The sequence below is a fragment of the Dermacentor albipictus genome, chromosome 4 (genome assembly GCF_038994185.2).
Source record: "Dermacentor albipictus isolate Rhodes 1998 colony chromosome 4, USDA_Dalb.pri_finalv2, whole genome shotgun sequence".
NCBI lineage: Eukaryota > Metazoa > Arthropoda > Arachnida > Ixodida > Ixodidae > Dermacentor > Dermacentor albipictus.
Genome location: NC_091824.1, coordinates 28988506 through 29001653, shown reverse-complemented (window position 1 = coordinate 29001653; position 13148 = coordinate 28988506). Strand labels below are relative to the sequence as shown.

The 13148-nt window shown below is 43.0% G+C and overlaps 1 long non-coding RNA gene across 1 annotated transcript; it reads right to left on the bottom strand.

Annotated features, from left to right (window-relative positions):
• Nucleotides 1–8590: 8590 nt before the first annotated feature.
• Nucleotides 8591–10536, bottom strand: LOC135900167 (uncharacterized). The gene is made up of 2 exons (XR_010563811.2): nt 10141–10536; nt 8591–8747 (listed from the first exon to the last, which is right to left on the bottom strand). It is a non-coding gene; the product is annotated as an uncharacterized lncRNA (long non-coding RNA).
• Nucleotides 10537–13148: the final 2612 nt, after the last annotated feature.

Genomic DNA, 13148 nt, shown 5'->3' with positions numbered 1-13148 from the left:
GAACTTCCGATGTCGCCTCGGTGCAGCGACCAGCATCACAAGGCGTACAAATGTTTGCAGGGACAGCCCGAACGCACATGTTAATGCATGCGTGCGGGGTATGCGCGCCACTGCACAGCTCTAGACTTGCGAATTCTCGAGCTGTTGACTGCTGGCTGCCGGTGCGAGATCCGAAGTCCTCGAATATCGTCTTTGTTTCCAGCGACGCTCTTTTTCGCGCGTGCGGCTTCTCCCGCAGTCTAGGCATCCTGGCACCTGTGAAGAAAACACATTTCAATACCCAAACGAATTAAAAAAGAAATCGATGTAGCTGTCATACCTTGGTAGCTGAGTAGGAGACTTCGGCAGGCACGGAAGGTGACAAACGCTGCTCCGCTGCCCTTAAAACGATCGCAGAATGAAAAATGGCGTGGCGACGATGGCTAGAGCTTGGATTGGATTGGATGACTGCAGCGTTCTGCTTTGCCAAGGTTGTAACACTTCCACGTGCATCTACGCAAACATAAATAGGTTTTTAAAATATTCTATTATTACACAGTGAAATATTTACTTATTCTGGGAATATTCGGTATCTGATTTTCGAGTTTTTAGTTTCTGCTAAAGCTGTCGGCGCCAGAAAAACATAGCCTTTGAGATTACTGTCAATGCATGGCGGCTCTGACGCATTATAGCTTTCGTAATCGCTTTCAACGCACGCAGCCACCAAAAGCGTAGCCTTTGAGATTTGTTTTTGTTACCTATAATGATAATAATGATATTATTGTATGCACAATTGAACACTGCAGACAACTTCCTGTTTTAAGAAACCAGCCAAAAACAGGCGCACACAGGAAACATACGAGAAGACAGGAAAGAGGCTGGAAGAGGCCTGTCTTGTGTATGTTTCCTGTGTCCGTCTTTTTTTTGCTGGTTTTTTCTTAATACAATGCACCAACTAGCCCAACAACGTGTTTTACTTCCTGTTTCAATGATAAACCTGAACCTACATGTTCGGAGGTCAGGACCAAAACTCTATGATCAGGAACTTTTCATAATGAGGGATAACTTGAGTGCTTGGCTCTAGGTCGAATAAGTGGCTTCAAATGGGCGCTTATATATTCTGCTAGTCATCCACAAGCATTTTTTTAAAGCAAACTACAAATTGTTTGTATGACCCACCGATAGAAAAAAAAATCGTATTTTAATACTGCGATGTTAAAGTGGGCAGAATTGATATCAAGTTGGAAATATATTTATTTTGCTTTGAAAAAAGAATGAACTGTGTCGGATAGAGAACAAAAATAAACAAATATAATATGAACAAACTAAAATTTCCGGCAATGTATTTATGCTAGTTTATATATAACTCACTAGTGTATATCCTGGGCATGCCTATTTATGGACAGCCAGCGGACGTTCAAAACGGGATGTCCCATGGACATCCCGGTGGGATGTCCTTCGGACATCCAAACAGGATATGGACTTCTCCTGTACGTCCCACGGACGTTCGTGTTGGATATCCGGATGGATGGACGTTGGGACTTATGGTGGACGTCCCACGGATATCCGTGGTTACTTGGGATATGGCTATCATGGTGGGTTGTTGCACAGTTTATCGTCCCCATTACGTACCTGCCAAGTGACATTTCTTTCATACCTACTATTTCATAGTTAGGCCGTATGACGGAACACTCATATTTCGGAAAATGTTCATAAATATAAAATGTTTTCATAGTTTTCATAATTCAATTCCCTGGAAGCTTCCAACTACTGATGGTTTAAAAGGTAAAAATGAATAGCGGCTTGGTGACTAAAATAATAATTTTTTTTGGAGCTGGTGGCATACCTTAATCAGTGGTTCATACCACCGTAAATAAACAATACTAACTTGCCTTCTCTTTATGAAGAAACAAGAGAAACGAAATTCTACGTTGGAATGATGAGTAGCAATGGAGCCAGCTGGAAAGAAGACGACGAACGCACACGCATAGAGGACGAACGCGCACCAATGAGATGGTTCGCGTGCTGTTGGTGGACGACGGACATTCCCTTCCCATATACAGCTTCAATGTAAAACTTCTAGGAAATCAGCGATAGGACCGTTAGGACAGCAATGCAACACAGCGAATACATTTGTACCCTTCTTCCTGCATAGGGCTTCGTAGATTTCGTAATATTCTTCTATTACTTTACAGAACTCAACCATTGCGAGAATGGCAACGCCACCTCTACTTCCATGGGGTTTATAAATAAATGAATGAACACCGGCAGCATAAAACGTTCTGACTCACTAGTATACCGCTTTTTTCTGAACATTAAAAGGTCAAAGTTTATGCCACTTGTTTCCGACAGCAAACTCATATCGACTTTGTTTGGTTGAAGCGACGGTCCGTTTTAGAGAAACACTTTCAACCATTTAATGCTGTGTTTTGTTGATTTCACAATGTGCTGGATGTCCGGGGCGGTATGACTAGCCGACATCACCTAGCAAATAGTAATTATCGAATGCTTCTAAAACTACAATTGTTAAGTGGTGGGAATCTTTTCAACATCACTTTCTCGCTCGCTATCATTCCGCAGCGTTTCTCTTAGAATACATTTTCTCGTGTTCCGGAATATTTGCAACTGTTTATGAAATGGCGTTAAAACTCCTTCATTTTCGAAACCATGTTTGGCATTGTGTTTTAAGTGTGCGATAGAACAACACATTCCAATTACACTGTGGTGACTTTTATTCATTGAACTAGTGTATACAATGATAGGTGTGGCTACACGGCGTTATGAACGTAGTGATTGTAGATACGGCACAGCTGAAGAGCCAGGAGGCCAGGCACAACTAATGTCGTCTGTTCCACGCGCAGATGCAGTGGAGGGGAGCGTTGCGAAAGAAAGTACATGACCAGCGAAATACCGCGCATTGGATGGTGGCGCCATCTCTCGATTTTTTTTTGTAACAGGTTTCACAAACTTTCGTATTTAAAGGTGCGTTGTGGATAGAGCTGTATGCAGGGGAAGAATGTCGAAAGGTTGAGAGATGGAGCCACCATCTCGTGTGATCCGCCACGGTGATTAAGCGCCACCTTTTGAATTCTCCAATTCCTCCGCGTCAGCGAATGCCCCCTCGAAGTGAACATCGACTTGATGAAACGTCAATTCAGCTCTGCACGGCTTTTTCACAATTGTTGAATGACATAAATAACAATAATAAATGTTGGAAAAATATTTTAATTGAGCCTTACAATAGGAAGAAAATAAATCTACACATTTTGATCGTAAAGAAGATATAAAGTATGGTAAAAATGCGACCTGCTAAACGCACTTTAATCCTGTTATCGCAAACGATCCGTATTGTAAAAGACTTATTGCGAAATATCAAACCATCCCCATTACTTGAGCCAAACTTTACAAATTTTACAATGCACTTGAAGATGCCTCATATTCTCGCTTTTCAGAGAATGGCCCTCTATCGACCAGGGTTACGCGTTCTGGTCGGTTACATACCTAAAAAAATAGCATAACGCTACTTGATTTACTGCATCTGCACTATAAACTGATATGAGAAGCCTTTAACTTAAAAAAAATGCAGTCTTAACGCTCTAATAAATGATTCTGGAGAGGGTATTGTAATGCGAAGAGAAACTTGTCTGTCGAGTAAAATAATACTGAATTGTTCCTCTGTAAGAAAAGGTTTGTTGTGTAGCAATGTGAGCACGATGATAAAATGAGCGACGTCGCTCTCATCGCACTTAGTAAGAATTTCCCACGCTTCTTAATTGCAATGAGCAGTCACGAAGTAATTTGGTGCTCCTTAAGGATTATTTCAAAAGGACTATTCTTAGCGCTTGCTACCGTTCACAAAGCTCTGCTGGCGGTTTTTCTAAAGCGCTACATGATTCTTTGAATGAAGTTACTGTGCGCTTTCCTATTTTCTTGGGCTTTTTTTAACTTTGTACATGTGCGATCTTCCCAACAATGCCTATTTCCAGACCCATCCTACGCACAAGGTATCAATTTCCATGCAGCCTGTCTAGTATTTCGTCTCTCTCAAATTGTTTCTCAGTTGACACGGCTGACGCTCATCACAGCCTCACTACTTGATTTAGTACTAATGTCAGTTCCATGTAGCACCTCATCTGTAGTTCCATGTAGCACCACAAACAACCGGCTTGAGCAATATCCCTTCCCACATGTAGTACACGCAAGATTCCGAACAGGATAAGGTACTAAAACAAAGCCAATTTCGGAGCTATTATTGTGAGCATTTGCTTCTTCCATGGATGAATTCCTTCTAATTTATTCAGATAAACTCGTTCAAGCACTCTGGCAGAAGTTCAACCTTCTGCCATGGTGCACGTATGCAGTGATTCACGTATTTAGTAACCGTATGCAGTGATTCTAGCGCACCTCGGTATTCTAAGCATCTCACTATATCTTTGAACAAACAAGCTAGGCTCTTTCGCGCTGCGAAGAAATCATAAAAAGTGGAGCGCTAGTCTTCGCACAAAATAGCTGCTACATTGTATGATGATGGTCGCAACACTTCCAAATTAAATTTCTTCCATACTGCACTTCCATCTTTGTTAAGAACTAATCCAAAGCAGTGTTGGAACGCAGTCAAGCCAAGAAATGAAGGGGTTGTATATACCTCACTGGTGATTCTGGTGATCCACTTCGAATGAATTTGTGTGCGTCATTATTTAAAGAAACTGTCAATTGGCCAGAATATGTTGTGAGACGTTGACATTGATGTTGATGTTCCGTATAAAGTGCACGGGCGATAACGCCTTCAACGCGTTCCGTATGCTGTATTTGTAAATGAGATGATGGGTGCCGATGACCGCGGATCAATCTTGCGCTCGCAAGGAAGGAGAGCAGGAAGCACGTGCGCTAGCCACCGTGAAGATGCGAGAGAGGGGGGAGTGTTGTCATCTGGCAGCAACTGGGTATTGGGCGGCCATGCGGCACCTATCTTGAAAGGGATCGGCGTTAGGGGCAGAGTCTAGGCGCCGAAGAGTCAGACCTTTATGCGTACTGCATTCTTGCCTCTCAGCGATAGAAGGCACAAAATTCACTTCGCTCGCTGCTGCTGCCGCTTTTTCGCGCAAAGGTTTTGAGAACTTGTGTCATTCAGCGTGATGTGTTAAGTTTTCCTGTGCGAACTGACAACATGCTTGTTAATTTCGTAAGCGAATGTCTGTAAGTTTACGCGGCCGATAAAAGCAGCACCCTTCCTTCCTTTAGCTTCCTACAAATATTCTATACCAATTCATGTTTCGCCTTACGGGCGAAACTGTGAGTTCTTTCAAAATGATATTCCTTCACCAGACGGTATTGTGTCAAACTCTTGACTACAAAAACCATGACTCCATTCCATGCAGATTGCATCATCTTCTTTTATTTCATAAAGTAACGCTACTCACGCAACACAAGAAATTAATATCCTTGGCTTCAGCGCATGCGGCACACAACTTATAGAAATCAGTGTTTAAGTAGCTGCACTCTTTACTAAGCATGCAAAACTTGGCGTAAATACCAAGGTTGCATGCACGCGCACGTTGCATGAGCTTTAAGGCATGAAATGCTTTTAGCTCACGTTGTTGGAGAGCTTTAACAGACCTTGAGGCAAAATCCAGAGCCGTTATCTGGGCACTCAAGACGAGATTGGGACGGGAAGTAAGTGAGAACATCCGAACATCGTTGCGAGAGGTAAACGAGATCGTCCAGGCAACTAGTCGAAAGTGACAAAAGAATGTGGTCTGTGGCCCCAAACAGCTTGTAAGGGACCGCATTACTTACACTATTTACTGCCCGAACAGGTTGCGAAAAGAATATTGCTTTCGATTTCTTCCAAACTTGTGTTCCCAATATTACTCAAGCTGTAACTTCACGTACGCTGGCGTTTAATTTGTCATTTCCAATAGCGACGTTCAAACGGCAGACACAGCGCACCATATACTTTACTGTAATCCCTTGGTGCTGAGAACGGGTTGCCTATACTCTATTCAACGCCCGTTGGCCGTGAGTTCCGCGGCAGGTGTCTTGCGCCGTCTCCTTCGAGTGAGGGCACCACAGTGCGTGACCACTGCGTCAGGCGCGGCGCAGATGATTGTGAGAGGGTTGTACGTAATCGTCCGAATTACACCACCCGACTTCCTTTGGCGGTAGCGATTTCATGCTTACGTACTTTCCATTGCGGGAGAGCCTGAACTCTTTCTATTCCATCTTTGTGCGAATTGGTACTGATACTGATAAAATCGTATACCGGCGTATTCTTGGAAATTTCGTTTGCGTTGTACTTTACTTGATGCGGTGAGAAAACGCTGCTGGTATCAGGACATAGCACATCGTATGCTTAGCTTTGAGAGTGTCGAAGTTTTGCGAGATGCTCGTTAGATTTATTTTTCGTTGTTTCGTGCTCTTTTCTTTTTTTTCCCTTTTTAAAAATGAGGTTTCTGTACCGTGTTACAAGTCAAATTATTTTGTTTAATTAATTAATATTACATTATATATTTAACGCATGGTATTTTTTGCATATCGAACTGAATTCTGGGGCTTTACGTGCCAAATCTACAATTCGGTTAGGGGCCAGCGCGTAGTTGGGTACTCCGAATTATGTTCGATGACCAGGGAATGTTTAGCGTGGCTTGAATACACGGAACACAGGCGTTTTTGTCCGACCTCTCTGCCTTTCTGTAAATAAATTTCTCGCTCTCTCTCAGGCGTTTTTGCATATCACCGCCATCGAAATGCTGACGCCGAGACCGGGATTAGATCGCGGGGCCTCGTGCTTAGTAGACCAATGCCATTACTGCCACGCCAGCGTGGCTAGTGTTCTTACGTTTGCTATGAAATGAAATTTATTGTCTTCCGATTGATTATCAGTGTATCTTTCCTGTTACGAATTGCTAAATATTTTTTGCATGGTCTTTAAGGCTAATGATATTTATTTCTTTAGGGCTTCTTTTTGGTTTTGATGTTTTTTACATTTTCTTTGCCGTGATGCGTCTCAATCCACGCTCTTTTTGTGTTTAGAAACAACTTGTTTTCTTTGTGTGATTTGCTTTCCAAGGGCAGCAATGCGCACCATGTTTTGCTGTTTCTTGGCCATGTATTTTTGGAAGTGTGCAGGTGCTGACTTGGTGTCGAACTATGTTGTGGGCTTGAGTCTCTTCAAGCTCCAACTTGCAGGCTTTTTTGACACCGTCGTCACCGTCGGCGGCACCATGTTGTTTCGCATAAAATTCAAGGGCGATAACACCGTCACCGCGCGCCATATACTGCACGTGCAAATTGAAGCGTGCTAGCACATCCGGCAATGGTGGCTCTATCTCACGCGCAAAAGCGAGGGAAGTGGGAGGAAACGCGGAGTCTTCCGTTGCGTGCAAGATGCCGGGCGAGAGGAGAGAAGGAAGCGTTCCACTGCGGCGGCTGCTGCGTACGGCGTGATCTTGAAAGCGATGAGGTATGCGGTGAAACGGCGCAGACTTGTGAGTCTCATGTTCTGAGAAATATGCGACGTGGACAATTGCTCCGAGGGCTGGCAGCTTCGTATGCGCTGTGCTTTAAGAATAAATTATGGGGTTTTACGCGCCAGAACCACTTTCCGATTATGAGGCACGCCGTACTGGATGACTCCGGACGTTTGGACCACCTGGGGTTTTTTAACGTGCACCTAAATCTAAGTACAAGGGTGTTTCGTCTTTCGGCCGCATCGAAATGCGGCCGCCGTGGCCACGATTCGATACCGCGACCTCGTGCTCAGCAGCCCAACACAATAGCGCTGTACTTTCGAAGCTTAGTTTTCTTTGAAGCGACCAGGAACACAAGGTCAATTCGCTGGGTGCTGCTGGCACGTTTCCTCACTTCAGTGTTTTGACAGCGAGTTTCCGCGGTCATCGAGTAAAAGTTTATCTTTACTTGTGCATGCGTGACATCGCGCTTAATAATTTGATTAGTAAGCCAACGTTAAGGTGTTTATACGGACGATAAAACTACTCTCCTTACTTCGTATAGCTGCCTACTAATTTGCTATCACAATCGAAGCTTCACCTTTTGTTGCAAAACTGCAACTTTTCTTCTGCTATCCCCATACATCTCATGGAGAAATGAAAGTTCATTCGCTTGACTAATGTATTTCGTGATTGAATGATGCAATACGAGTAGTTACGGCTGAGAAATGTGGAAGTTAACAAAGGTTGTTTTAACATGCATGCTTTAGAGTAGGTTCTTAAATCACGCATGGACAAGGTATGCAGATGGTTTGTGGCGACCTAATGAAACTTAGGAGCATTCAACGTAACTTGTATTACTATAAAACTAGATTGGTTTGAGTAGGCTCATTAGAATATATGCGGCCAATGGTATTCTGGATCGTTTCTAGGGGAAAATGAAAGTGCAGCTGAGATGGGTGCCATACGGATGACGACTCTTCAATTTTGCTGTCGAATCTATAGGAGGTATACAATTTTGTTAATCTCTGGAGATAATTTTTAAAGGTTAGTTGCAGACACCCTAGCATGTGTGAAGCTTCATAGGAGTTGATATTGATGTGCGATAACGATGATAGTGAGGAGCCTTCCGAACTAAAAGGTACTCCAAGCTGAGACGTTCGTAATCACAGAAAAAGAATGGATAGGGATAGTGGGACGTCCGTTTATTTCACGCTGCAGTAAAAACGGAGCGTTACTGGAAAGCCATCCATCAGGCCAGACGAGGCAGCGCTGCAGACATAACCTCGAATCATGTTATGTCAAGATGCTACTGGACACCTAAAAAGTAAAAGAGCATGTCAAAATTAGGTGGGTGACATTAAAGGGTGCTGTAATTCTGTAATAACGTTACAAAGTGATGTATACGGGAAAGGACATTACCTGGATTACCTCCAAATAAAGGTTTTCAAAATGTGCAAGATTGTCTCCACCCCCCGCCCCCCCCAAAAAAAGAACAAAATAAATATAGCAAATTTTTCGAACGAGAGCTTTTGGTCTTCCTTTTTTATAACATAAGAACAAGCAATGCAGCGCAAACAACGCAATGTTTCATTGCGTTTCATATGAGGGCCAGTTAGTATGAAAAATTTTACATTCTCTAAAACTCTCACAATAAAGCAAAAAGAAATTGATGAGGAAAAGAAGTACTTTATTATTTGCCCTGGTTTATGCGGAGTGTTGGCAATACTAGTTGTTTCAAGCGTTCAATAAATGGTTGGTACAAAAAAGTAATGAATCCGTTCAAACACTTTCTCAATATTCTAAGAACAATATATTTAAGAACAATAATAACCGAAAACGTACGCAAAATATGCCATTGTGAATTCCCCATCTGTTAATGTACTGAAATGTTGTGGCATATTTAGGCCATGTAATCTCATTTTCTGCAAGTGAATTAGGTAGCCGTGGTCAGAAGATACGAAACTGTTTCCAATGTAATTACGCTGCTATGTCAATTGGAATGTACAGGTTGCTACTCATTCACTTTTACGTCAAGTAGCCTATCTCAAGCTTCGAAGTAAGGTAAGCTGGTAGCTTTACAACTGCCTAATTGTAATCTATCGTTGGCAGGCATGTCACCCTTTTCATGTCTTAACAGTACAAGTTAAATGCACACTTGGTGTAAACACGATGAACTTTACATTATAGTATGCGGGAAAGACCTATCTACCTGCAACAAGCCTAACTTTTCACAGCACGAGACAAGTTGGCATCTGGATACATTGCTGCGACATCATGCATGAGAGATCTCCACAGAAAGTCGTTATTTCTAACAAGCTGCACTGAACTAGATCTGCCATGCTCCCTAATGAAACTTATGAATGAAGTGTTGCTCAAACTTTTGTTACCAAGTGCGTTGTCACGCGGCCTGAATAACTGGCGATCAGACAAGTATTAGCTCGTTAGAAAAAATTTCGCTATTGTAGCGCAATGAAACTCAGGAACTACTTTCAATCTGCGGGAAATAGGCAAAGTGAAGAATAGCTCACGTTAATAACTGCTGTCATCCACATGACCAACTCAACATAACAATGATAGTAATTTCTTAACTCATGAATAATTCTCAGCTGAACACAAAAATATATCCCAACATTATCCATGCCGGAATTTTGCTTCAATGAAAGATGATGACACACTCATCGTTCACATAAACCGATACAACTGTACTTGCCTTCAACGCACCAGGAACCACCACAGGGTTTGGGGCAGCACTCAAGGCCCTGGGCCGCGCAGTCATCTGGCGTACACTCGCTGAAGGTGCAGTCGCTGAAGACACCCTCATTGCTGGGGCAATAAGCTATGGCTGGTATAGACGCCACGCACAGGAAGACCAGAAGGACCATGACAGTGGTTTGGGACTTCATCTTGCAGAAGGCTGTGGAAAGATCTCACTCTTTCGTCTGATAGCGTGCTTCTGGCGAGTCATTGAAAACGAGGCCAATTTATATATCGATCCCAAGGGGCGGTATCTAGAAGTTAGGGGAAGCGGCAGCAACGTGCGTAAGTGTTTGCTGAAGCCCGATCATATGTCAAGCCGTCGACAGGAGTGCTATCATCAAAGCAATTAACGTTAACGTCACCATTTTTTTACCCGCGAAGCAGCATATAATAACGCTATTTTGCCAGCAGCTCCACGCAAACAAGATAAACAGGCATCTGCTGATTAAGCCCATGCAATCGCCTTCTCATCCCTCGTTAGCTCTAGAGAAAGTAATAAAGAAACAACCCAAGGAGAAAGGGTGTTTACCTCGCCGACAGCGTCATCGAAGTCAAAACTCCCGCCGATGCTCGTTCAATGCGAGGTAGCACCTTTTTCTCGTGGCTTTCTCCAGGCGAGTAGATTTAACAATGAAGGAATGGCTGCATTAGTATGAAAGTGGATGAGCTCTGCTTTGTCTTTTGCGATCACGAATAATAGCTCTGTCCATAGCACAACAGTTCAAGCGTCTTCAAAAACGTTCAATTCGTTTGCCCTGCCTTATCTGCAGTTACTAAATATAGTTATATCATTTACACGAAACGCAAACCACTCTTTTGTAGCTTTGATTGTTTTACAGCTTCTCATGCGTCGGTCAGCATTACTCAAGCAGCGTTAACTTCGTGTGAAGTGGGTGATGTACCTCCGACTGCATTTAATTCGATTGTGTTTTGCAACAAGACAAACTTTTCCATTTTGCCTCATATTACATTACAAGCCGGTGGTATCCTTATGTTAGAGCGCGCTTCAAAGGAGAGACTCTGTGTTTCTGTATTTAACGATTTCCCCATTTATGTATTGCATTAAAGAAATTTATTGGCAGCGCATATAGGTGCAGAGATTCCTCAGAGTAACCATCATACTGTATGGCTCTGAACGTCTTTCGGTCACGCATGGTGACACTGGCATTGGTAAAAGAAACTACTGCTGTTTATTGGGGGCGACCGCCACCACTTTAAAGACTTGTGCTACAATCTGCGTTAAGTGGCGTGAGGGATCACTATGACACCGCTGCGCGGTTTCTCGTTTAGAGGCAAAGACATGCTTTGAGAAACGTATGCATTGCATGCGTAATTTATTGCAAAGGCCGTAATTAACGGACCCACGTGGAAATTTGTCTGGACATTACTCATAATGGGGTCCTTACTTTCGTCAAAATGGGCAACACCCCTTGTAAAGTTTGGTTAGGATATTTAAGAAAGCAACTACAAACCTGGCATACTGCATGAAAATAGCGGCAAGCGCAGCTGTTTATTAATGCGAAAGCATTATATATTGACACGTGTACTTGTCTTTATCGGGCGACACGTTTCACCGCCTGACAAATGTTATCGCACAGCGCAGGACGCGCCTGCATGTATCGGAAGTTTCTGGAATGTTATCGATGGTTCCATCCACTGTCTGGGACCGAACCTTGTGTAATCTAATTGCATGTGTGCGCGACGCGAATAATGTAGAACTTTGTGTAAGACACGCGGGTCCCAGCCATTACCCCAGAACATTCGACGACTGATGTGTAAAAGCCGACGCGCTTGGCCCACTCATCAGATTTTCGACGATCGCCGACCGTGCTCGCCGCTATCACTGTGCTATAAGTGTAGCTTGTTGATGTGGGCACAGGTTCGCCCAATAAAATTTAGTTTGTCTTTCGCAGTATTGCTACTGTGTTCTCCAACGTCACTATCACGTGACAATATCTAAAATCCGGCGTCTTCGGCGGTGGCCTGATCGAATGATAGTAACAAAAGTGTTCAAACGTGCAAAGATTAAAAACGCCCTACATTAAGCTCATATGCTCATAGCTGTCTTCATGCCACAATGTTTTTTTTTAGGATAGATCACGACTAAAGAACCTTGTATTTCCCGGAACCACTTACTGTGCTATCAAAACGTGGTCGCAGTCCAAAGATAAGATCCGTTCTATTACCTCAACTCCATGTGTCCAGCTACCACCTGATGGAATTTCACGTGCACACTGATTTGGTTCGTACGCGAATAAGAAGTGCCGTCCTGTAATTGTAACCCTTTCTGCCTTTGTGAATAATTAATGAACAAATTAAGGCAGAGAAGGCCAAATTAAAAGGTACCGGGGTCAGTTTAAGTGAAGAGTTTTGTAGAGAAACTAGGAAAACACGCAAGAAACCACACGAGTATGGAAGGTCGACTGCCCAACAATATGTACTACATTACAACAAGCAATTTATTAACAATAAAATGCTTCGTCTACTGCAGTCAGACTCACAGCGTGTATGAACTTAACCATGATTTTGTTTCTTCACCTTCTCCTTCAGGCTTCAAGAATTTGAACAGTGTTCCACCCAGTTCAAGCATCCTCAGCGTACCAAACGTGTCACAAATTTAAAACCAGTTCCTGTATTTTTACAAATATTTGAAGCGCATCAAATGAAGGTGATGAGTTATCTTCCTTGATTTACGACTGTTCCGCAGGCATCGTTGTACTAACTGAAATCTGGTTGTCGAGTAAAGTTTGCGATATGGAAATTTTACACTGTAGAATTAGCTACACGTTTTATAGGTCTGATCTAATAACAAGACAATTTGTGGTGCTGTTGTAGCAGTATCAGATAAATTACACGCTCACCTAATTCGCGCAGCTTCGTCACTTGAGCCCTTATGCGCATGCACTCGCTTTGGATAACGAGATGTTTCATGTGCTTGCTGCAGTCCGCCTCACTGCTCTT